The sequence below is a fragment of the Pleurodeles waltl genome, chromosome 2_1 (genome assembly GCF_031143425.1).
Source record: "Pleurodeles waltl isolate 20211129_DDA chromosome 2_1, aPleWal1.hap1.20221129, whole genome shotgun sequence".
In the NCBI taxonomy this organism is placed as follows: domain Eukaryota; kingdom Metazoa; phylum Chordata; class Amphibia; order Caudata; family Salamandridae; genus Pleurodeles; species Pleurodeles waltl.
Genome location: NC_090438.1, coordinates 707,069,062 through 707,091,296, shown reverse-complemented (window position 1 = coordinate 707,091,296; position 22,235 = coordinate 707,069,062). Strand labels below are relative to the sequence as shown.

General features: G+C 42.3%; 1 long non-coding RNA gene across 1 annotated transcript in view; it reads right to left on the bottom strand.

Moving 5' to 3' along the window:
- Window positions 1–1,435: 1,435 nt before the first annotated feature.
- The window catches only part of LOC138259109 (uncharacterized), a 73,406-nt gene continuing 52,606 nt past the window's right edge, over window positions 1,436–22,235 (bottom strand). Inside the window, exons 2-3 of the long non-coding RNA XR_011198639.1 lie at window positions 6,079–6,185; window positions 1,436–1,494 (exon numbers count right to left, since the gene is read on the bottom strand). This is a non-coding gene — a long non-coding RNA (uncharacterized lncRNA). The remainder of the gene's footprint in view (window positions 1,495–6,078; window positions 6,186–22,235) is intronic.

The following is a 22,235-nucleotide window of genomic DNA, read 5'->3' as shown; positions in this document are numbered from 1 at the left end:
TTTAATTTTGCAGATATGCAGACTTTCCCTTGCAGTGAGGGTCTGGGGCACTCTCCCTGCAGTCTTGCTCTGACCTCCTTTTCTAAAGGTTGGTGGATTTTACTAGCAACGTACTCTGCCACGTTTTGGTCGGGTGTCCATTCGGAGGACCGTAGATCGATATCAGAGGGGTCGAACATGTCACACTGGTTTGTGTCTGCCTCGGTGGAATCAGAAGTATTAGGCCCTCGGACGCCATGGTCTACTAGATTCTTGATGATCCTCAGATGAAATGTCACAATCTGAGTCACCCTCCCCTCTAAAGGGAAACCCACCATCAGGGTCTGAATTTTGGGTGGCAGCGTCACAATTTTCTTTGGGACAATCTCCCTCCCGGTAGGGTGTATGTTTAAGCATGCAAACACTCTTACTGAAGGTTTCTGGCAATTTATTGAAACCCTCCATGCGCCCCGCATCATGCTTATAGGCCTTCTTTCACCTTTCAACACTAGTACTAGGGCCTGGTTCTTGAGATTTAGGGTCACTAAAATCCCCTGCATACTCTCTGCCAATTTATCCACTTTGTCTTTAAGAGGGTTTTGAGAGGGGAGGGGGGGGGGGGGGGGGGGGGGTGCAGGGATCTAGAAATTGCCAAACAAAGTGCTTGGTCCACCCCAAAAGGCAACTGTTGGGGAGGCCATTGTTCCTTAGCATCCTGGAAGGATGAGTATCCATGATCACCACAGTGATCCATTAATAGTCAGATGATTGCACCAGTGAAAAAATGTACGTCCAAAACTTACACAGGGGAGCCCCGGTGCTTATAACCGTAAAAACAGTTGTAAATGAAATTGTGCTCACTAGGTTGCTCTGTAGTCGTAATCCATGACTTGAAATTACAGGGGATAACAACTGACGTAGTGATGTAAACACGAGGGTTGGCAGGGGAATAATATGAGGAAACCAAAGGAATTCCTCACAAAAATCCTCTAACGCACGTGCAAGCTTTGTTAGAGTGCTGGATAGAAACAGCTCTTTACAAGGCCGCAACGGGCACGAAAGGACTGTTGTCCACACACGAGAGCACCTCCTCAGGACGCACGAGGTATGAAAAAAAAAAAAAATAATAAATCACACTGGGAGATAAACCTACCCTGCGTGATAACAGTACACGTCTCAGTTAAACAATTACATCTTTAAACAAGCACAATATTCAGTGATAATCATTAAATGAGGAGAAATTAAGAAACAATGACAACTGATGAGCATTCAAGAAAGAGGAAAAGGAAGGGACGTCATTCACATATATGGCGGACCGAGTTATGATTGGACTGTGGTTACTATGGACACTAATTCCCTATCCCTCATGGGATAAGTAGTTCTATTTTTTCTTTGATAACTGCTATTTTATATCAAGTGAAGAAAGAAATGCATCATACTTGCCTCGACCTTATTAGAACTGAAACTTCCCTTCTCGTTATCTAGGAAATTTATCACCACCTGACAGGTTTGCTCCTGTTGGAAGTAGAACAGTTAGATATTTTATAACTTAGAACAGGTCTTAATTTTTCTTTCTGCAGTACTAACCATAATTTCTATGACAAATGAACCCCTCATTTTAGTAGAGTCCAGTGGCAGAGTAGATTGGCATAGACTGCATTGATTTTGAGTAAAGGATTATAGAGTGCATTGGTGTGGAGTGCAATGGTTAGAGTAAAGTGAAGTGGCACAGAGTAGAGTGGTGAAGAGTAGAATTGAATGGTGCAGGGTAGAGTAGAATGGTGTGGAGTGGTGCAGAGTAGATTGTTTCATACTAGAGTGAAGTGGCTTAGAATGGAGTGGTGAGCGGCAGGGTGCAATGGCATACATTGACATTTAGTGCAGTGGTGCAGAGTAGATTAGAGTGACGTAGAGTGGATTGGCATAGAGTGCACCAGTGTGGAGAGGAGTGATGCAGTGTTGCAGAACAGTGAAGATGGTATAGAGGGGAGTGGTGCAGAGGGGAGTGCAGCGGCCTAGACTGCATTGGCATAGAGTGCTGTAGAGTAGAGAGGCATAGAGTTAAGTACAGTGGAGTGGTGCAAATTTGGACCATTGGCGTAGAGTGGTGTAGAGTAGAGAGGCATAGGGTGAACTGGTGTGGAGTAGTGCAGAGTAGAGTGCAGTGGAGTGGTGAAGTGAGAAAGTGGAGTATGCATGTTGTGGTAGTGCACTACTATTACAGTCAACACATTTACAATTGAAATGACTATTACATTTGCACAGGCATAAGTTTTACTGATAAAAGTATATACCGCACAAAAAATGAGTGGAACTGTCATTATCCGTTATATTTTTTATAATATTAAAATAGGTTTCCTCCACACTTCAGAATTACCAAAAAATTTGCTTCATTTGTGCTCTCTAATTCAGATGTATTCTGAAATATCTGCACAGTTCATTTAAAGTCATTTATATTTTGTTGCGTGTTAGAAAAAAATAACATCGTACATCCTTTGGTCCATTACATCCCCATTATCAGCATAATTCACTTTGAAGTCAGAGCAAGAAAAGTAAACACCAAGTTCACTCATAAGTCAGAGATTTACATTTAACCTGTCTGAGTGCACAGCAAATATGACAAGATAAGAACAAGATTTAAAGGCTTGTTTACAAATTGAGCACTGGTGGAAGGATACCGTAACAAAGGTAAGGGCCATGGAACGGACGACCTCTAGATGGATAGCCTAAAACAAATAGAGCCAGCAAATAGAAAACAAGCAAATGTGAGTTACAAAACAACAATCCAATGGTAAGCAATGAGCAGAATGAATTCACAGGGAAGCTTTCCGAATGTCCAAGGTTTCGTTTGCAAATCACTTTAACCAAAAACATTGAATTGTACTTCATGTATCAGAATCTGTGCCTGCTGATATGTATTATTGACTAAATATATTCACCTCTAAGATTTTCTTTCTTCTCCAACAGTGTGAGACAGGTTGCATAATCTGCACAGACATGCTGTTTCTTTGGCAGCTGTGAATACAATCTGCAAAGCATAGGCAGGTATCACAGTGCATCCTTTCCCGGTCAATAGCGAGATATAGTACAATCTGTAAAGTTGATTCACCTCGCAGTCGTGCCTCTCCTCCCAGTTGAGTCAGGATGTTCTTCCGTCTCCTATAATATTTTCATAGCACAGACTAACATGAATGAATCGGCACACCTTTCTCTGGCAATGAGAGACAAGTAAAATATCTTTAGGGTTGAAGCTGCCATCAGGATGCCCTTCCTGCTCTTTCAATTAGAGACAGTGAGCCAAATCTTCTATAGCAGAAACAGCCTTCAGATTGTACGTCTTTCTCTGTGAATGACAGATGTAGTGCAATATGTCATCATTGAATAACCCGTCAGGATGCACTTCCGTCTCTGTCAGTTTGAGACAATTCTCACAATCGGTCACAGCTGAACAAGCTGTCTGCTTATGTTCCCTTTCTCTGAATGGCATAACAGTGACACAACTGTTGTGGCCATAGTAGTTGTCAAGACGTCTTCATTCTGTCAGGAGATCAGCAGAACAATCTACAAAGCCTCCTCAGCTGTCAGGAGGCATCCAGGTGTGCAGCGTGTTACATTTATAAACTATTGCTTCAATAGGACTTGACCAACAGTTTGTTGAAAGTGGTAACATTACAATCAAAATTCAAATCAGATTAAAAGTTCTGTTCAACACAAGTATACAGAATCAATAGTTAGAATCATCCCAATTTGGCAGATCTTATCAAAAGCCTTAGAAAACTGCTAATATTCCTGACATCTCATGTCACTAAGGAAGCCACACTAAGTTCTAGGAAAATTACCTCTGCATTCAGGGACTATCGTCAGAAATTCTATAAGGAGAATGTGGTTAGGCTTCATCATATTTTCGATTATTGTATGGCACATTTTTTGCCTGTTTAGAGTTGGCACATCATGTTTCATTTAGAACAAACAACATTTTTAGAAATAGGTATTAGAAACCAGCAGCCAGTTGCGATGTCGCCCCAGAAGTTTGGTGATTAAAACCGAGAGGTTGTCTTCACTTAGGTGTCCCCAATCCAGTAGATGTTTATTATGAAAAATTACACGTGATATAGCAACTGGGGCTTTATCAAAGGGGAGCAGAGGCTGCCCCTCTTATTTTCTGTTTCCAAACTGTGCAAACTGCAGCTCCTGCTCTGATTTTCCATTTTAATGTAAATGCTTTAAACAAACTGTGTGCAGTGTGTAAAACATATGCACAGTGTCAAGTCCATAGATGTAGATCAAAGTTAAAACCTGCTATCTTATCTTTTGTCCCACAGATTGACGTAGGAATCCTGGTGTTTGTGTAGCAAAGATACCTCATACTTTTTTTTTCTTTTTATAAATAGATGTTCTGTCCTTATACTATGTATATATGTAACCGACAGGCGAATTAAATGAAGTTTATTTTTCAATATCTGACAACAGTACCAACCCCTCCAACAGGTTTAAAACAGATTAATGTGCTAGTACATATGTCAGACAGAGTGTGAGATGGCTAAAAAGAAGCTGAACATTGGAAATATCCCTTTTTCAATTGGGTTAATGCCAATAATATTGTAATATGTAAGCATAAATAGTGTGGTGCATTGTGGGAACTGCGATAGTGCCTTGGCAATTTATTGATAAAGACGTGATCACAAGTCAGTCAAATAAAGATTTGCAAAACCAGCTGCCCTATCAAGAGTGGGTGATCTTCAGAGAAATTTTGAGAAGATTTAATTAATTTAGTCTTTGAAAATGCCTTTAAGAGGGCAGGTGAGCCTTAATGAAGAGGAGATATGTCAGTAAATGATATTCAAATAAGTTTATTTATATAAATGCATTTTTGGGGCAAAGTACACATTTAGGAAAAATGAATGCCTTACTGAGACGTCTAAGCAGATAAGCAAACACTACAGAGGTTACCTAGTCTCTAGGTTTGCCCGATGATTTGTGACAGTCGTTTGATCGACTCATCGGTCATTGACCGGAATAGAAGCAGGGAGATTATTCAGTCACAGGGTTTGCACTTAATTATTAATGTGTCTAGCCATATGATCATTGGTCGTAAGTTTTTATACTCCAGTACCAAATTATTATGTACGTAATGTCTTCTCATGTATTGTGACATATTTAAACAGAGAGCCTTATTGATAGGCCCTCACAAGTGCTATGTAGAGTTAATAAACAGAGGTGATGAAATCTAAAATTAAATTAGAGGAATGGGAGGCTTGAGAAAACCTTACATAGACATGCTTATGGCAGTTTCAGCAGTTAGTATGAATAATTTCTAAGAAATAACCATTTCACAAAGATGACCCATGAAAAACTAATTTGATAGCTCACCATCAATGCATTAGTGGCATCTCCCTTGTGTGCTTGTAGAATTCGGAATGATAATGCGCCCTGCACAGGAGAGAGTTTGTGGAGGCATCACTAGCCTGCAAACACAAGTGCTTCTTTAACTGGAACAACGGTGTAGCACAATTTACTATTGTAGCACTTCTCTTTTTCACCAGGATAAATTGTGATTGTTCAGTTGGCATGCCAGATGAAACGTTGCCTTATGTATTGTAACTCTCTCAATTGTGTCCCCCTCATATCGATTATTAAAAGCAGGTCGGTTTAACGTTTATTCCATCCCAATGTTGACAGTTCAGACTGCACCTGCTTGGGGAGGGCACCTGAAATTAATAGTTCATATGCAGCTTTGGCGTGTCATCTGTTATTAAATGTAAATTCCGAACATTCAGGAGGAGCTTCTCACTCTAGTAGGTTTGAAATTAGTCCTGCCGAATTTTATGAAACCAGCATACTGCTAATAAAGCAATTTAAGAAATTCACTATGTGCACTCTTGAAGAAAACTCAAATTATGTTGTCACTGTTTCCCTCAAGAAGAACTTATGTAATCGTATTTATGATTTTCGAGCCACCGAGTGCATGGACTGTTTCGCAGAGTGGTGGCTAATCTTACATCTAGCACAAATTTACTGACTTTGGAGGGAACCTGTAAGAGAGTTTTTGATGATTAGAGGCCCCAAATTGAATAAGATACTGGAATTCACTTTGCCTACCCTAGTTCAGAAGACTGCCCACTGAAAATTTCAGTATTGGCTTCTTTTCACGCCAGGTCTCTAATGAACGGTAGTTACGCGTGTGATGATTTGGTCCTGATTGTGCCCTGAAAAAAACAGAGGTTAATTATGACATTTTAGAAAAAACATAAAATCATTAGGTTTTCAGAATATTATTAATCAAGCTTTTTATCCTATGATCCCAATTTGTGTACTTCAGAGCTTCATTAGCATTCATCACATTATTAAGAGAAATACATGATAAGCCAATGTTATACCTTCTCGGTTTTTCATATCAAACAACGTACATCAGAGGGAGTGAAGAGGGATAATGGGAAATGGTTGCATTTTACTGGCCATCTAACAAGCGAATCAGGAACATGTGGCCAATGATGAAGTATAGCTGATGTGTTCTACAGTTTATGATATATGAGTAAAATAACTAGAAATTGAAGCCACCCCTCGGATAAAAAGCACCTTAGCAGCTCATTCTAAGGGAATGTCATTCTGGGCACCGGATTTTAACCATAGTATTAAAGCCCCCTGCAGTTATTTTACGAGAGTGTGGTTTACCAGAACGAATGGCCTATGATTCCAGTGTGGCTTACCAGAACGAATGGCCTGTGATTCCAGTGTGGCTTACCAGAACGAATGGCCTATGATTCCATCATCTGTGATGTGAAAGAACTAAGCGCCACATTTACAAAACTCTGCCTGTTTGCAAGCACAAAATGCATTTTGGTATGTATGAATCCCAAACTGCGATCCGGTAACACATTTTGGTATTGAGAATGCATACTGATTTGGTATTTGTTTAAGACGTGCCTTCCAAATATCAAAACTGAATGAATGACCTGTATTAATGATTTGCGACCAAATTCCGGTTGCATAACAGTAATATTTTACCAACATTTCAAGGAGGTGGCAACCGTTATGACCCCTTCCATTTGAGAATGTTTTTTTTACGAGCAACATATGAAACATAAGTGCATCTTTTTTTTTTGTTGTTTTTTTAAATGCTGCCTTTTTCCTTTAGGTAAACAGGCTGCATTTAAACTAAAAAAATGAATGTTTTATTGAAAAGCAATCAGACATGGGGGTTCCCTGACTCCAGCATGCCACCATCCCTTGGATAACCACCATGCCTAATGGGACTCAAACAGCTGACAACCTCATTAAAATCAGCTCAGTATGTGACCCACTAGGAATTGCTATTTAACTGTTGTAAGTTTGCTTACATTAGGAATTGGGATTCCCTAATTACGATTAAGTAAGAATTGCAATTAGGAAATCACAATTCCTACTTTTTGTACATTTGGCCCTAACTACTTATCCTATCCACCTATACAGTTGTCCATACTTCACACCTTTCCCGACCACTGTGCAACATCAAAGTACCCCAGATGAAGAGTAGAAGATGTAAAGTGAACCTGGATATGGCATTGGTAATTTGACAATACCATTAGCTTTCTTTCTTGCTGCTTCCAGTCTGGGTGTCGTGTCCTCCCCCCTCCCCCCCAGTGCATGTGTCACATTTCCAGTATCAGAGCGTGAGGTAGGTGCGGACTGGGTTAGGTGGTTTTAACTCATATGCAACTTTTCAAAAGTAAGAACTTGTTTTGTATGTGATTTTAAATACTTTACCTATGTAGGTGCCAGTCGAAACGAGGAGCAAAATGAAAGATGTGAACCCACCAAATCTATTCATAAGATTCCTTATTAAGAGCAAATCTCATTTTAAAGATCTTTGTCACGCTGATCCCTGGTGACCAGATCCAAGTAAGTATTGCTCACCTTCGTGTTTAACACCAGCACACAGGGCTTCAGAGCTATGAAGATCATGAGCAAAGGTCTCCAATCATTTTGTTTTGTCTGATTGATAGATCAGGATGAAGAGGTAAAGGCTTATTTACAGGTCTACCAGGGAAGAGGGAAAGCAAGTTTTAGTAGTGTTTGATAACCAAATGCCTCCTTTTCTAGGTCAGTGTTGTATTTGAAGTGATATGTAAGAAGCTGCCCAGTGGGTAGTAATATATTTTGCGCATACTTTTTGGAGTTTATTCACAACACATGCGTAGATGAGTTCCTGGTTGGAGGTCATGATCATGGCCTTGTAGTTTGAGCCATCAGTGTCTGGGCAAACTTGTCCGGAGCATGTGGTTAGTGTATACTGCTGTTGGAGCAGATATGCTAATTAAGAAAATTATTAATGATCTATATGTTATTACTATTGAGAAATTGCGTAGAAAAATTACAGAAAAATATTGTGCACGTTTGAAAATGTGCCCTGAGGGTATGATCACCAAGTGTACTAAAATGACTGAAATTGTATGAAATAATGAAAATGAGAAAAATGTAATAATATGTCACAATGAGATGTATAACCTATGTTTTATATTAATTTGTAGTGTTAAGTTAACTGAATTAAAGGCCTAGTCTCCCTAGGCCTCACATACTGAGAGCAGAAAACAATAACCGCGTTTGCTTCGAATCTGCTGTGGACTAGCCTTGACCTGCTCAATGTTGAAGTCACTTAGCTAGAATTTTCTGCAATGTACCGGCGGACAGGAGATGAAGACAATTTGATACAATTATGTGTAAAGCAGGCTAAATGTACTTTCCCAGGACTTGAACAATGGAGATACTGACTGAAGAGGAGCATGAAACAATTTCGATACCTGAAGGGCCGGAAGATGAGAACATCGTATGAAAAACCAATCCGCTTCTAGTGAACGGGGACATATGAAAATTAGTAGATTTGGTAAACAAAAACTATAGGTTAAAGTTATATCTGCCGACTGACTGACCAATTAGCAATTGGGGGATGGACTGGGAGACCTTTATAAAAAGTAATGACAAAGGGCAAGAAATCAGATTAGCAGGAGAAAAGTTGATGACGTCAGGAGACGCTGTCCGAGGTGCTGATATTGGGCTCATGGTCTGTGAGCCTGATCCGTAGCTGACTAATAGATGACCTGAAGACGAAGACTGACTTGTTGCTGATCCATCCTGGATAGGTAGCTATGAAAATGTGACAGACTATTTTTATGCCTTTTATTCTAGGTATCAACTGCACTTTTTTTTTTTTTTTTTAAGATTCTCACTTAGGTAGATTTTTTCCAAATTGATGTTTTCTCTAAATTGTTTTTGCATGAAGACCCCCATGCTAATGCTAATCTTGGTTAGGTAGGCTGTTAGGGTGACGTTGACAGTGACAATGACTGACAAACCTAATTGCTGAATTTCACTATTAATGCTGGTATTCTTAGTTTGTGGTATCACATTGTCATAGAAAGCTTTCTTTAAGAATTTATGTCTTTTATGATGGATTAACAAAAAGGATTGATTTGAATAAAGATTGAACTAACGGATGATCTAGAATTGTAATCAATAGGGAATAAAAATTGTTAACTCCTTCCTGAGTAGTGGTTATTCTGGAGTATTATGGTTTAGTTGTTTTCCATAGAATGTTTCTTGATTATTGATGTTAGCTATAGATTCTATAGTCACTGCATGACTAGGATACTCCATGCGACTCAAAAGGGTCATCGACCTATACACGTCCCCTCATAAGTTTACTTACTAAGGACAAGGCGCGCTAACACTGCCAACTTTAGTTGTAAGCGCAGCTCCATGCTGTGTTCTTTTGAAGAATGGGTATAAGTTTCCATCCCCAGGAAACTTCAAGGTGTAGGGAATGTAGGTCGGGCCAGGTTTCACAGAAGCCTGAAAGTAAAATTAGCTAATGATGAGTTGTGGCTCCCTGCCTATTACTGTTCAAAGTGGGACAATATTAAGTGTGGGGCTGCCAACTACCCAGTATTATCTAGTCTGCCCATCCCTATTTGCTCAGTTTTAACGGAGGAGTCAGGCGGAATGTGGGCATCTAAAGTTTCTACCAACCATGTGTTACTTTAAATTAACTGGAAGCAACGAGAAATGGGTACCAAAATAGCTCCATGGGGCAGCCATTTTGGAATGGTGGTCTGTGTAAGGGAGTCAGACAGTATAATGATCATAGGGAGGTGGAAGTGGTCATTCTTTCTTTCTAGTTTGTTTTTAAGTTAATCACAGTGTTGCGTAGGTTCTCATTAGGGTAATGAGGCTACTGGATTTGGGCAGTAGGACTGCTTAAGTGGTGGGTAATGAGTACAATTCCACACCTGGTGACACTTGGCGGCCTAATCCGGGGTTTCCAGCTAACTAGCAGCACCCCATCGCTGACAGATGATTGTGGCAACCGAGCTCATGGTAAGATAGACTCCCCAGGGAATCTGGTACATCAGATCGCATCCAGTTATCTCAGTTACAAAAATCTCACTCAGGCAAAGACAACAGAGGCAGAATATATTTAAATAGGCATTTATCAAAATATCTGCATCTTAGATAAAAGCAGGTGCATAGCAATAACAAGGATAATGAAAGACAATAGGATCAGGCATGTGACTAAAAACGTAAAACACGAACAGTCCGACTATGCTGTCTAAACAGAGGAGTGGATCTATAGCCCCTCACCTACGCTATGTATGAGCGCAGCATACTAAGCCTAATCTGCCCTTTGGGTTTTCCCGTGGGAGAACATCATCCCTCATACCTGAAAAAGAGGCATGATATCTTAAAAGACACTGTCCCCATCTGGATCAGGGCTTGGTCGTCTAAGTAGGTAGCTGTAGTGAAGCTTGCAGCAATCAGCATACATTTGTGGTCATCTGGCTAGAATCTCACTAACGTGTTTGGCACTAAGAGGTGTTTTATAATAACACAGCTGACATTCTAAGAAATGGTCCCCACGCATGACTTGTTGTGTGAATGCTGGAGACAGCATACTCGTTTGTCATCAACCCTATCTGACTTTAGCCTTGGAGAAAGCACAACGTGAACTATATGTCCTACTAAGAATGTGATGCTTTCCTAGGCGAAAGAACAACAAGATATAGGGAAATAAAACAGCACCGCAAATGAAGCTATTGCTAGAAAAATAAAGCAATGCTGAATAAAACGTAGACAGGTGAAAGTGCAGAGCTGCAGGCCTAGTTAACTAAAACAAGTGCTCAGAACATGGCTAAAATAGCTACACAACAATAGTATCATTATCGAGCACTGGGGAACCAAACTGACATTACAGGGCATATGGTGTTCAGCCATGCCAATTTAAGGGGCAACATGCAACACCCTGCAGAGCTATGTGAATTGATTATTCATTAAAAAAATAAAAGCAACGGAGGTAATCCCAGCATCATCGGAATGTTGTGTTATGCCTTTAATTCGAGAAGGTGGTCAACCGCTGGCAAGGGCTAATTGCGCTTCCCTCAAGCTGCACTGCATCCTTCCTTCCTTGACCCCTTATCATAAGGGGGTTGTTGCTATCTCATATTACTTTGAGGAATGGTGTAAAACTATGACACAATCATACATACATTTGCACATTCAACCAAAGGAGAATTTTTAAAGGGCAATTGAACTGTCAAAATACTGCATTTTTTTCTTCGCTTGTGGAAATTAAAATAAAGCCATTCTGAGGTTAGCTGTGGCAGTTGCCCATGATGCTAAAATATTTCTCTCAAAATTTCATTGGGCATTCTGTGCAAACCAGCAAACTGGTTTAGCTTAACCCCTTTTACGCCACAGACGTAATGGTTATGTCCGTGGTGGCGCGCCTCAGGCACCACAGGCGTAACCAGTCTGTGTACAGACCCTCGGGGGAAGTGCTAGCACTCCCCCTGAGGGCCGCCACCCCTACCCCCCAGGACAGGTTTGGAAGGAAAATAGTTTCCCCTTCCACACCTGACCCCCCCTCCCCACCCCTCAAGACGTCAGCACGCGATTGCGCGCTGTCATGAAAGGGTGCAAAGACGCGCTGGAAGCTATTTGCTTCCAGTGCGTCAAGAGGAAAGAAGGTGAGTTTTACCTCGGGGCGGGGGTGGGGGGTGGGAAATCCCTCTAATAGAGGGGATGTGATCGGGCAGCAGGAATGCCCAATAGACACCTGGGAATTAGTGTGTGTGTTTATAGTGTGGGAGATCGACCCCTTGGGCAAGGGTCACTCCTTTGGGGGCCAATGTATTTTTCGCCGTTTCTGCCCCACTTGGGGGCAGATCATCCTTTTATTTTTAGGCCAATCTGCCCCCAAGATGGGCAGAAAGCCACTAGAAACCACAGATTTTTTTTATGGCTGATTTCTTTTGTGTTGGGGGGCGCCCCCTTGGGCAAGGGTCGCCCCCAAGGGGCAAAAAGCAATATTGGGCAGTTCTGCTCCCCCTGGGTGCAGATCGGCCTGTTTTGTTTTTGGGCCCATCTGCCACTTAGCGCCAGGGATCATGTGTGCACTCTGTGTGGGGGGTGGCTCCTTGGGCAAGGGTCGCCCCGCCAGGGGGCAATATATTCTATGGCATTTCTGCCCCCCGATGGGGCAAATTGGCCTATTTTCTTTTTTTTTTTTTAGATAATGCTTTAGCCTTACACGAGATCACCCTGATTCTGACCGTCTTTTTAAGATTAGACCTGTCCTTGATCATTTGGTAGATCTTTTTCAGAAATCTATGTTCCAGGCAAAGAAATATCTGTAGATGAGTCTTTGGTCCTGTTCAAGGGTCGTTTGGTTTTTAGGCATTACATTCCTAGCAAGAGGGCACGGTATGGAATTAAATTGTATATGCTGTCTGAAAGTAGTACAGGATGTTTATAATTTCCGGGTCTACACTGGTAGGGATTCCAGTATTGACCCCCCTGATTGTCCACCCACTTTTGGAGTGAGAAAATTGTGTGGGAACTTGGTAGACGACTGTTTCACAAATGTCACCATTTATATGTAGATACCTTCTACACTGGAGTTCAGTTGTTCAAGGAGTTGTTCAGAGTGGACACTCTTTCTTGTGGCACAATCCACTCTAATCGGAAAGGCTATCCAAGAGAGCTTGTCTGTAAAAAACTTGAGAAGGGACAGTGCAGTGCCTTGCAGAATGATGAGCTGCTAGCTCTAAAATTTGTAGACAGGAGGGAGGTGTACATGCTAACTACCATCCATGATGAGAGTACTTCACCTGTGGCTATTTGGCATCAAGTTGCTGAAGTGCGCAAACCTGTATGCATTTTAGACTACAATAAGCACATGGGTGGTGTTGATGGAGTAGATCAGAGGTTGGAACCTTACACTGCTGCTCGTAAGTTATGTTTGGTATAAGAAGTTAGTGGTTCACCTGTTCACTTGGCAACTTTTAATGCTTTTGCTGTGTTCAAAGATAGTTCTCCAGATTCAAGGATAACATTTGTGAAATTTCAAGAGTATCATAGCGAGCCTTGTTGTGTTTGAACAGGCAAGAGTTCCTAGAGAAGCAGTGGTGGAGGATGTGGCTAGATTGAAAGATCGTCACTTTGCTGAGCATGTTCCTCCCACGGCCCAAAAAAAAACTTTCCTGCTAAGAGATCTAGAGTCTGTGCTCGAAGAGGTATCAGGAAGGAGACTAGGATGTACTGCTCGGATTGTCCTTCAAAACCTGGGTTGAGTGTGGGTGGCTGTTTCAAGAACTACCACAGAAAAATCATTGGGAAATACCGTGAGTGTAGACAGCTGTTTTATATTTTCATATGTTCAGTTTCACAGTTGGCATTACTGTCATGTATTCAGTTAGAGCTTTTGTGTTTGTAGTTTTGTATTTATTTATAATTAGTGGTTTCTGTGTTTAAAAACAAAAAAAAGTGATGGCGGTGTGCATGAGGGACCGACCCGGGTGGGGTGGCGCTTGGCTGGCGGTGTGCGTGGGGTGGCGCTTGGCTGGCGGTGCGCGTGAGGTGGCGCTTGGCTGGCGGTGTAAATATTGACTTGCTGTTGGCTACTGCAACACTGCCAGACAAACGCCAGTTCACAAACTCCCATCAGCTGGTGTGATTGCTGTATCAGGCATGAGGGCGTATGTAAGTGATGAGCCCTTGAGTGGCGCTGTCGGTCGATGCAAATGTTGTAATGTGTTGGGCCTGTGGCTGCCCGCGTGAATGGTCTTGTGCATGTCATGTATGAAAGGTGTGTGAATGGACTGTAAAGCGATAGGTGCCTTGTTGTGGCTTTACAGCTCACAAGCTGTGAGTCATTGGTTCAGTTTTTTGGCCTCTCAGTTACTTCATTTTTGTGACATCTCTTTAAAATAAAATTTGATCTACTGAATCATCACTCACCCTCATGCCAAATCCAACCAGTATGTGTGGTAAAAATAAAATCTGCTCTGCTGTAATCATGCGTCGCACCACACCCGTGACACGCTAGGTGTCTCGGGTGGGACCCCGATGATGAAGTGTTAGAAAATGGGTTGTTAAGGGCAGGCAAGTACCTACACTTAGCAATAGGCCACTAACCTCCACTTAGGTCCAGTTAGGTCTCAGTAAATTAAAGCTAGCTCAACCCTTGGTAGCTTGGCAACGAGCAACAAGGCTTAACTTAGGAGACAAAGCGTAAAGCATTCAGAGATCACAAAACAGTAATTAAACAAAACACGGGAAACAGTTTAAAAATCCAAAATCAATTTATAAAAATAGGAAATAATTTTAGCTTTAAAATGACACCAAAATGAATAAAATCGGATAAGGGGAACTGGAGAAATTAATTTTAAAAGAATTAATGCTTTCTAGCACATAGAAACAAAAAGCGCCAATCTGGTAATCTGGTCGCACCTCGACTGGGGCAAAGTCAAAGTTTAAGCCCAACCACAATGAAGCCCGGCTCGGCTACAGCCCGCAGGAGGCCTCGGTCAAACGTTTACCTTAGGACTTAGTTTTTCTGGAGATTTTCTTCAGCAGGACGGACCTGCCAGTCCAATCCGACCTCCTGGAACTCTTCCTTGGATACACGTCGCGGATCCCTCGGTGGGGATTTTTACCGTTGGACTTAGTCGTTTTTCAGGTGAAAATCCTTCGACTGGGGCAAACCTGAATCTTGATCCAATGTCCTTGGATCCCTCTTCGGATAGGCTATCTGGAAGGTCCCGGTCAACTTCCTACGTTCGGAATAAGTCTACTTTTTGGAGATTTTCTTCACGGGGACGAACCTGCAGGTCAGGCCGGGATGAGGCAAGCTGGCTAGAGTTGCTGCGGTGGGTCGGTCCCTCTATGGAGCTTTTTTCCAAAAGTTCTCCAAAGTTCTGGATCTTCTTCCAGATGTTCTTTTAAGATTCTTTTGAGGTCCACAGTTCACCCAAAGGTTCCAGAAGCTCTGAGATGCTCCTTCGGGGTGCGGACTACAACTCCCAGAATGCACCTGGCACAAACTCCTTTTTGGCCACTGGACAGTAGTCAGCTGGATGGTTTCTTCAGGAGTTGGTGCAGGGGACTCTGGTTATCAAATTTTCACCTGTAGCAAACGGAGTCCCTCCTTGAACCAGTTGAAGCCAGGCAAAGTCCTTCTTGTGGTGAAGCCCAAGTGTGCAGCTGGTGCAGTCCTCCAGAGTGCAGTGTCCAGGTGCAGGTCAGGGGTCCAGCAGGGCAGTCCTTCTGTAGTTCTTCCTGGTAGGGATCTGGTAGGGAACTGAGGTGTGGGTGCAGGTCTTAATGCACAACCGGTCAAAAGATAGTGAAGGATTGGTATAAGGGTAGTTAAAAATGACTAGAGGTAACGAATTGTAATTTTATTCTAATGCCTATACCTCTGACATGATTAAAAACAATACATAGGGATATAGTAAAATAAAGTCTACACACCCCATATAAAAGTATGATTGGTATAATTACTAGATCTTGTAGTAGAGATTAGTAAAAGAGGAGAAAGTAAGCACAGAATCCCCTGTGTCACTCTATATCGTAGGTCAACATGTTTCTCGCTGTTTTATAGTCAATAAATGATCCTATGCAATTCGTCAGGACCTTAGTACATACCTAATCCTTTAAACAATAGGGAATCCCATAATAAGGAAATCAAAAACCCTCCAAATACTAAAGGTAGGGCCTCATCGGGGTAACATCAGGATTGAAAATCCACTATGGTTTTGAGTGGAGCCAAAAAGTTTTTGACCACCTATGCCTGATGATCATCCCGAGGCGTATCTTTTGACCGGTTGTGCATTATTCTCAAAAAGATCTCCGGCAAAGAGCCCCCGTGTGGGGCCCGTCAGGCATTGCAGTGCCGGCCTGACGAGGAGCTTGGCCCTATGATGAAGCATGTCACCGTAAGGTGAGTGAGGGATCTTGCATCGAAGACTTTGGTCTCCATTGAATGCTGAACCACCCAGTTTGAAAGAAACCACCTTGCATTTTTGGAACCGTGTGTACTTTGATTTATTGACTGTTGGGAGCTTTACAAACGGGACCAGGAGTATTTTCTACGAATCTCCCACTTTTGCCCCGCTCTGCTGTTGTTTTTTGGTGGGTGCAGGTCTGCCAGTTTTATCCTTGCTCCTGGGTGGGGTCCAGGGGGTCCTGGTTCTCCATTCAGAGGCAGGGTCCTTCCCCCTGTGATGACCACTTTCTGGGAAGTGTGGCAAAAATCAATCCCAGGGAGCAACAATCCTCAAAAATTCATCATGGCTGAAAGTGATTTTTGGAGGTTACATCTGGCTGAGCCCACCCACTGGTGTGGCTAAAAATCCTAAACACTCCCCTCTCCTAATCTAATCAAGGGAGCACCTAATTGTCTGGGTTTGCAGGATGTGAGGGTGTTGCTCCAAATGTCCTTCTCTGCCTTTGAAGACCAGTTTGGCAGCCCTCCCCCCTTCCTCCTTACCCATCTGCTGAGGGAAGATCTCATCCCCTAGGCACATCTTTGTGTTGAGCCCGGCCACTTCACACCTCATCAAGGCAGCCTGGCCAATCAGATCAAAGCAGCAAAAACACTGCAGGGCTGAAGTTGGCAACTTTTTAGGTAAGGTTTAAAACTCTTTACCTGAACAAGTTATATTAAATCCAACAACTGGAAGTTGTGGGATTTAGTATAACAATTAAATTGATACCAAACTTGTAGTATCTATTACTTAAGGGGATTTTTAAAATGAAAATAAAGTCTCCCCATTCTACCTATGGAGGCCATTCACTACAATGAGGGAAAAAGTAATTTGGCTGTTTTACCTCACCAGGGCTTCTAAACCTATTTTATAAGGTCCCTGCTTATAGTTACATGGCACCCAGCCCTAGGGGCACATATGGCACACCTTAGGGGTGACATATGTAACAATAAGGTAGTTTAAGACTTTGGAACCACTTTTAATTCCAAAGTCGAATTTGCATGTAACTAATTTAAAAGCAGCCAGCAAGGCAGGCCTGCCTTTAAAATGACCAGGGCACCTCAGCAGTGCACCTATGGATGCACTACCTATGCTGGGGTCCCTAAACCTACATGCCCTACCATATAGTAGGGACTTATAGGTAGGTTGACTTAGCCAATTATAATTAGCCTAATTTTCATACTGATTTTACACAGAGCACAGGCCCTGGGACTGGTTAGCAGTACCCAGGGCACCATCAGAGTCAGGAAAACACTAGCAAAAAGTGAAAATGGGGGCAAAACGTTAGGGGGCCTCTGCAATCAGCCCCGTTTTCTCACATGAAGCAGGCCTCCAACTTGGTTGGTGGGTGAGGGGTCTTTTTAACATAACCTAAGTGCGTTTCGTTTCACAATTTTAGTGTTTGGAGCATCACATAAGTACGTGGACACATCAAAATGATCTATTGCAAAACTACCTGTGTTTGGGGGGGTGGGGAAGGGTTCACTTGTTTTTGGTCCCGGGTGCGGCATTCATCTAGGGAAACCTACCAAAACCAGACATGTTTTAAAACTGGACACCCCAAAGAGTCCAGGGAGGTGTGGCTTGCCTGGATCCCCCAACATTTTCTTACTCCTCTGCAAACCTCAAATTTCTTCCGCCCAGCATTCCCCTCAGTCTCCCAAGTAAAATGATATGTCCCTTGTGTGGGTCCCCAAAGCAGAGTCAGCCTAAAAGATGTACAAAAGAAAACCATGTGCTTATCAACTCGCTGTGCTAAACCCTCAATCTCTACAGGTTATTGGCATTTTTCTGTTGCAGGCACCTGGACCACCCACACAAGTGAGGTACCATTTTTATCGGGAGACTTGGGGGAACGCTGGGTGGAAGGACATTTGTGGCTCCTCAGAGATTCCAGAACTTTGTCACCGAAATATGAGGAAAAAGTGTTTGAGCCAAATTTGAAGGTTTGCAAAGAACTCTGGGTAACAGAACCTGGTGAGAGCCCCAGAAGTCACCCAATATTGGATTCCCCTAGGTGTCTAGTTTTAAAAAATGTACAGGTTTGGTAGGTTTCCCTAGGTGCCGGCTGAGCTAAAGGACAAAATCTACAGCTAGGCACTTAGCAAAAAACACGTCAGATTTCAGTGAAAAATGTGATGTGTCCATGTCGCGTTTCCTGTAGCGAGCATTAGGCCTACCCACGCAAGTGAGGTACAGTTTTTATCGGGGCAACACAGAATAGCAAAACAAGTGTTATTGCCCCTTGTCTTTCTCTACATATTTTCCTTCCAAATGTAACAGTGTGTAAAAAAGATGTCTAATTGAGAACTGCCCTGTAATTCACATGCTAGTATGGGCACCCTGGAATTTAGAGATGTGCAAATAACCACTGCTTCTCAACACCTTATCTTGTGCCCATTTTGGAAATATAAAGGTTTTCTTGATAGCTATTTTTGACTCTTTACATTTCAGCAAATGAACTGCTGTATACCCGGCATAGAATGAAAACCCATTGCAAGGTGCAGCTCATTTTTTGGCTCTGGGTACCTAGAGTTCTTGATGCACCTACAGGCCCTATATATCCCGCAACTAGAAGAGTCCAGCAGACGTAACAGTATATTGCTTTCAAAAATCGCAGGAAAAAGTTAGAGTAAAACATGAGAAAAATGGCTGTTACTTTCACATCAATTTCAATATTATTTTATTTCAGCTGTTATTTTCTGTAGGATCTACACAAATTACCCCTTGCTGAACTCAGAATTTTGTCTACTGTTCAGAAATGTTTAGCTTTCTGGGATCTAGCATTGGTTTCACACCCATTTGTGTCCCTAACTGGAAGGAGGCTGAAAGCACAAAAAATAGTAAACATTGGGTATGTCCCAGTAAAATGCCACAATTGTGTTGAAAATGTGGGTTTTCTGATTCAAGTCTGCCTGTTCCTGAAAGCTGGGAAGATGGTAATTTTAGCAACGCAAACCCTTTGTTGACGCCATTTTTAGGGGAAAAACCACAAGCCTTCTTCTGTAGCCCTTTTAACAAACTTTTCGCTGTATTTTGGCTAATTTCTTGATCTCCTTCAGGGGCACCCCCAAAGTATGGATACCTCTAGAATCCCTACGATGTTGGGGAAAAAAAGATGCAATTTTGACATGGGTAGCTTATGTGGACAAAAAGTTATGAGCGCCTAAGCGCAAACTGCCCCAAACAGCCAAAAAACAGGCTTGGCACCTGAGGAGGAAAAGGCCTGGCAGCGAAGGGGATAAAAGATAAATCCATAAGACATATTATGGAGCTGTGTTGTGCTCCAAAGCATTATATCTCTGTTGGTTTAGGTCAGAATAGCGTTAGCAAAAGTATCGTCCTACAAACACAATTTTCAAAAAAAGGGCTCTTGGTTGGAAAAGGAAAGGCAAAGCCAAGGACGTGGCTCAAATGAGAGTTGTCAGTGTGGATGAGGTATGGTGCCAAGAGAAGGGATTATGACTTTGAGCTCATCCCTGCAGCCTGGGTGGTGAGTCACGGATTTTGGGCAAAGTGAAGCCCTGAAGGTTTGAGGCTTTGGAGCTTGGAACCTTTCCAAAGCCATCACCACTCCATCTGTTTGCTGGCCAGCATACGTGCTCACCTGCTCACTCCCTAAACTGTCCTAGGTCTGGCCTGCTCCTCAGGGCTCCAGGAGAGGCTAGGAGCTGGTGGCTACCGAGGCTGGTAGGATTTTAAAGTACACAGCAAAGAATGCTGGGTGTGTGTATTAAGCACAAAGTGAGTTTCTTACAGACTGCACAGATTTTGAACATCCAAAGTGCACTCAGAGGTGGCCAGTTTAGTGGCTGGTGCAGGAAAGTGTGATAGCTGTTCCCCTCGGAAAGTAAAGGGTTAGTTTCCCTTGGTTTTTCCACTAACACATTGGGACGAGCCGCAGCAGAGATACACAGAGTACAGAATGAGTGACCGCTGCTTTGAGTGGAGAGCAAGGTGGTGAGTAAAGTGGTCAAGATTGACTATACCACGCCCCAAATTATGGACCCCAAATAAAGGAGAAATCTGCCTGGTTGCCGGCACCTGGAAGTCCATGGCTTCACCGGTGGTAGTCAGTGGCAGTCAGCAAGCAGAGTTGAAGCCTAATGCCTGAAGCTTGATTCTGGAGCGTCCAGTTAACTGTCCCCTTGGCGTATATCAAAAGGGTTGAGCCCCAGGTGTAGCATACATTAATCATGCCTGGTGGAGGGTTGGGCAGTAGTGGTGCATGGAGGCAGCCAGCACAGGAGTCGATGCAGCTTGCACCTATGGTGTTCCACTGTTTTTCGCTACTCCCCGGAAGTGTGCTCATATTAACACTCAGGCTTAGTTGATGGTTTGTAGGCGGTCCATCCAATTTGGCCCGAAAGAGGACTAATTAAAAGGCTTAAAGGAATTCCATCGAGCTCTGCAAAGCCGAGATAAGCTATCGGCCCTTGCTAATGGAGTCTCCTCTGTGGCTGAAAATGAATGCCAGAAAGCTTAGATCAGGTAGAGTAATCTCCACCAGAGTTGGTGAAAAAAACAAGATCAAATCCTATAAGGAATAAATTGAACCGCATTGGCTCTTTGAAGAGACTCTTTTCTATGCCCACCTATTTTCTCAAACTGACAGGGGATGATACATTATCAGGCAGACAGGGACAGGTTCAGCCTTCAGGAATCTCCTTACCCAGTAGATTATCCCTGTAATAAGAGTTATGTCCCAAGGAAATCCCTAAGTAATCAGGACTAGATCTTATTCTTCTAAGTCCCCTAAGATGGACTACACATTGTCAGATATCACCTTAATCAAAACATCTTTCAACATCACCCGTAGAGCTAATGATCCTCAGTCCCCTGTAAGCTCAGATACCTCCAATTTTCTACACTTCATTCCATCTACCTGAGGAATATAATCAACTTTCTGAATCACTTCATTGCTGAGAGCGAATACTCTTCTCGATCTTGAACCTGCTGGAAAAAATTGAGACCTAATTCTTAACACATGCTTCCCATTCTGTCTGATATGTTAAAGTCAGAAGTGGCATTTAAAGAAAATAAGGGCAAAGCAGGCCTAAAAAAAGGTGTGGAGGTTGCCACATAGGTTGGTTGCCCTTGGTTGAAAGTAGGCATTATTGCTTTGCAGGAGGATGTGAGAGAAACCATGGAAGACTTCCTTTTTCTAGAGGAGCTATTCAAGGTCCCAGAAGTCTTTTCCTCGAGTAATATGTATAGTGATCCCCTAATAGATGTAGAGCGCAAACTGTTCCTAATTTTAAATAAAAAGAAAACATGCATGCAATCGAATTCCCCCAATTCACAATGAGGACCAAAAAAGAAGAACAGACAAAGGAAGAAATATCAAAGGCTGAAAAAAGGAGCAATGAAACTGAGATTTGCCCCTACTCTAAGACCACTAGAGAACAACATGGGAAATGTATCAATACATGTAACCTTTGCTGGTGACCCACATTAACCAATTCAGGGGGACTTAACTCCCAATAACGGTTTCTCAGATGAGAGGGAGTGTGAATCTTCAAATAAATAGATTTGTAATCTATGCAATGTAAATCCTCAACCCACAATTTTGGATCCAAAGGCTCAAGACATTATCCCCAGGGAAACCTTTCAGCTTTCTGTTGAGAAATCGCCTCTATGTTTAAAGCGTCCCAATTCAGAAATGAAAGATTTGCGTTTGACTCTTGAATTTATTATGTTTGATGAGGATATTGTTTATTTAAATTAACTTTTACCTAATTGTCTCTCAGAAGTAGAGTCATTGAGGTTGGTAAGGAGTAAAGACATTTAAGTACAATCACTGTATATCTCTGCCAAAAAGATCAACATTGCTCTTTAATTCAAAGGTAATTGTTAATTTAATACTGGACAACTGTGATTTCAATTTTAATAGAGGTATTGACATTATCCCTCACTCTCCAGTAGAGTGCCCCTTTCCTTCAGAAACATTAGGTAAAC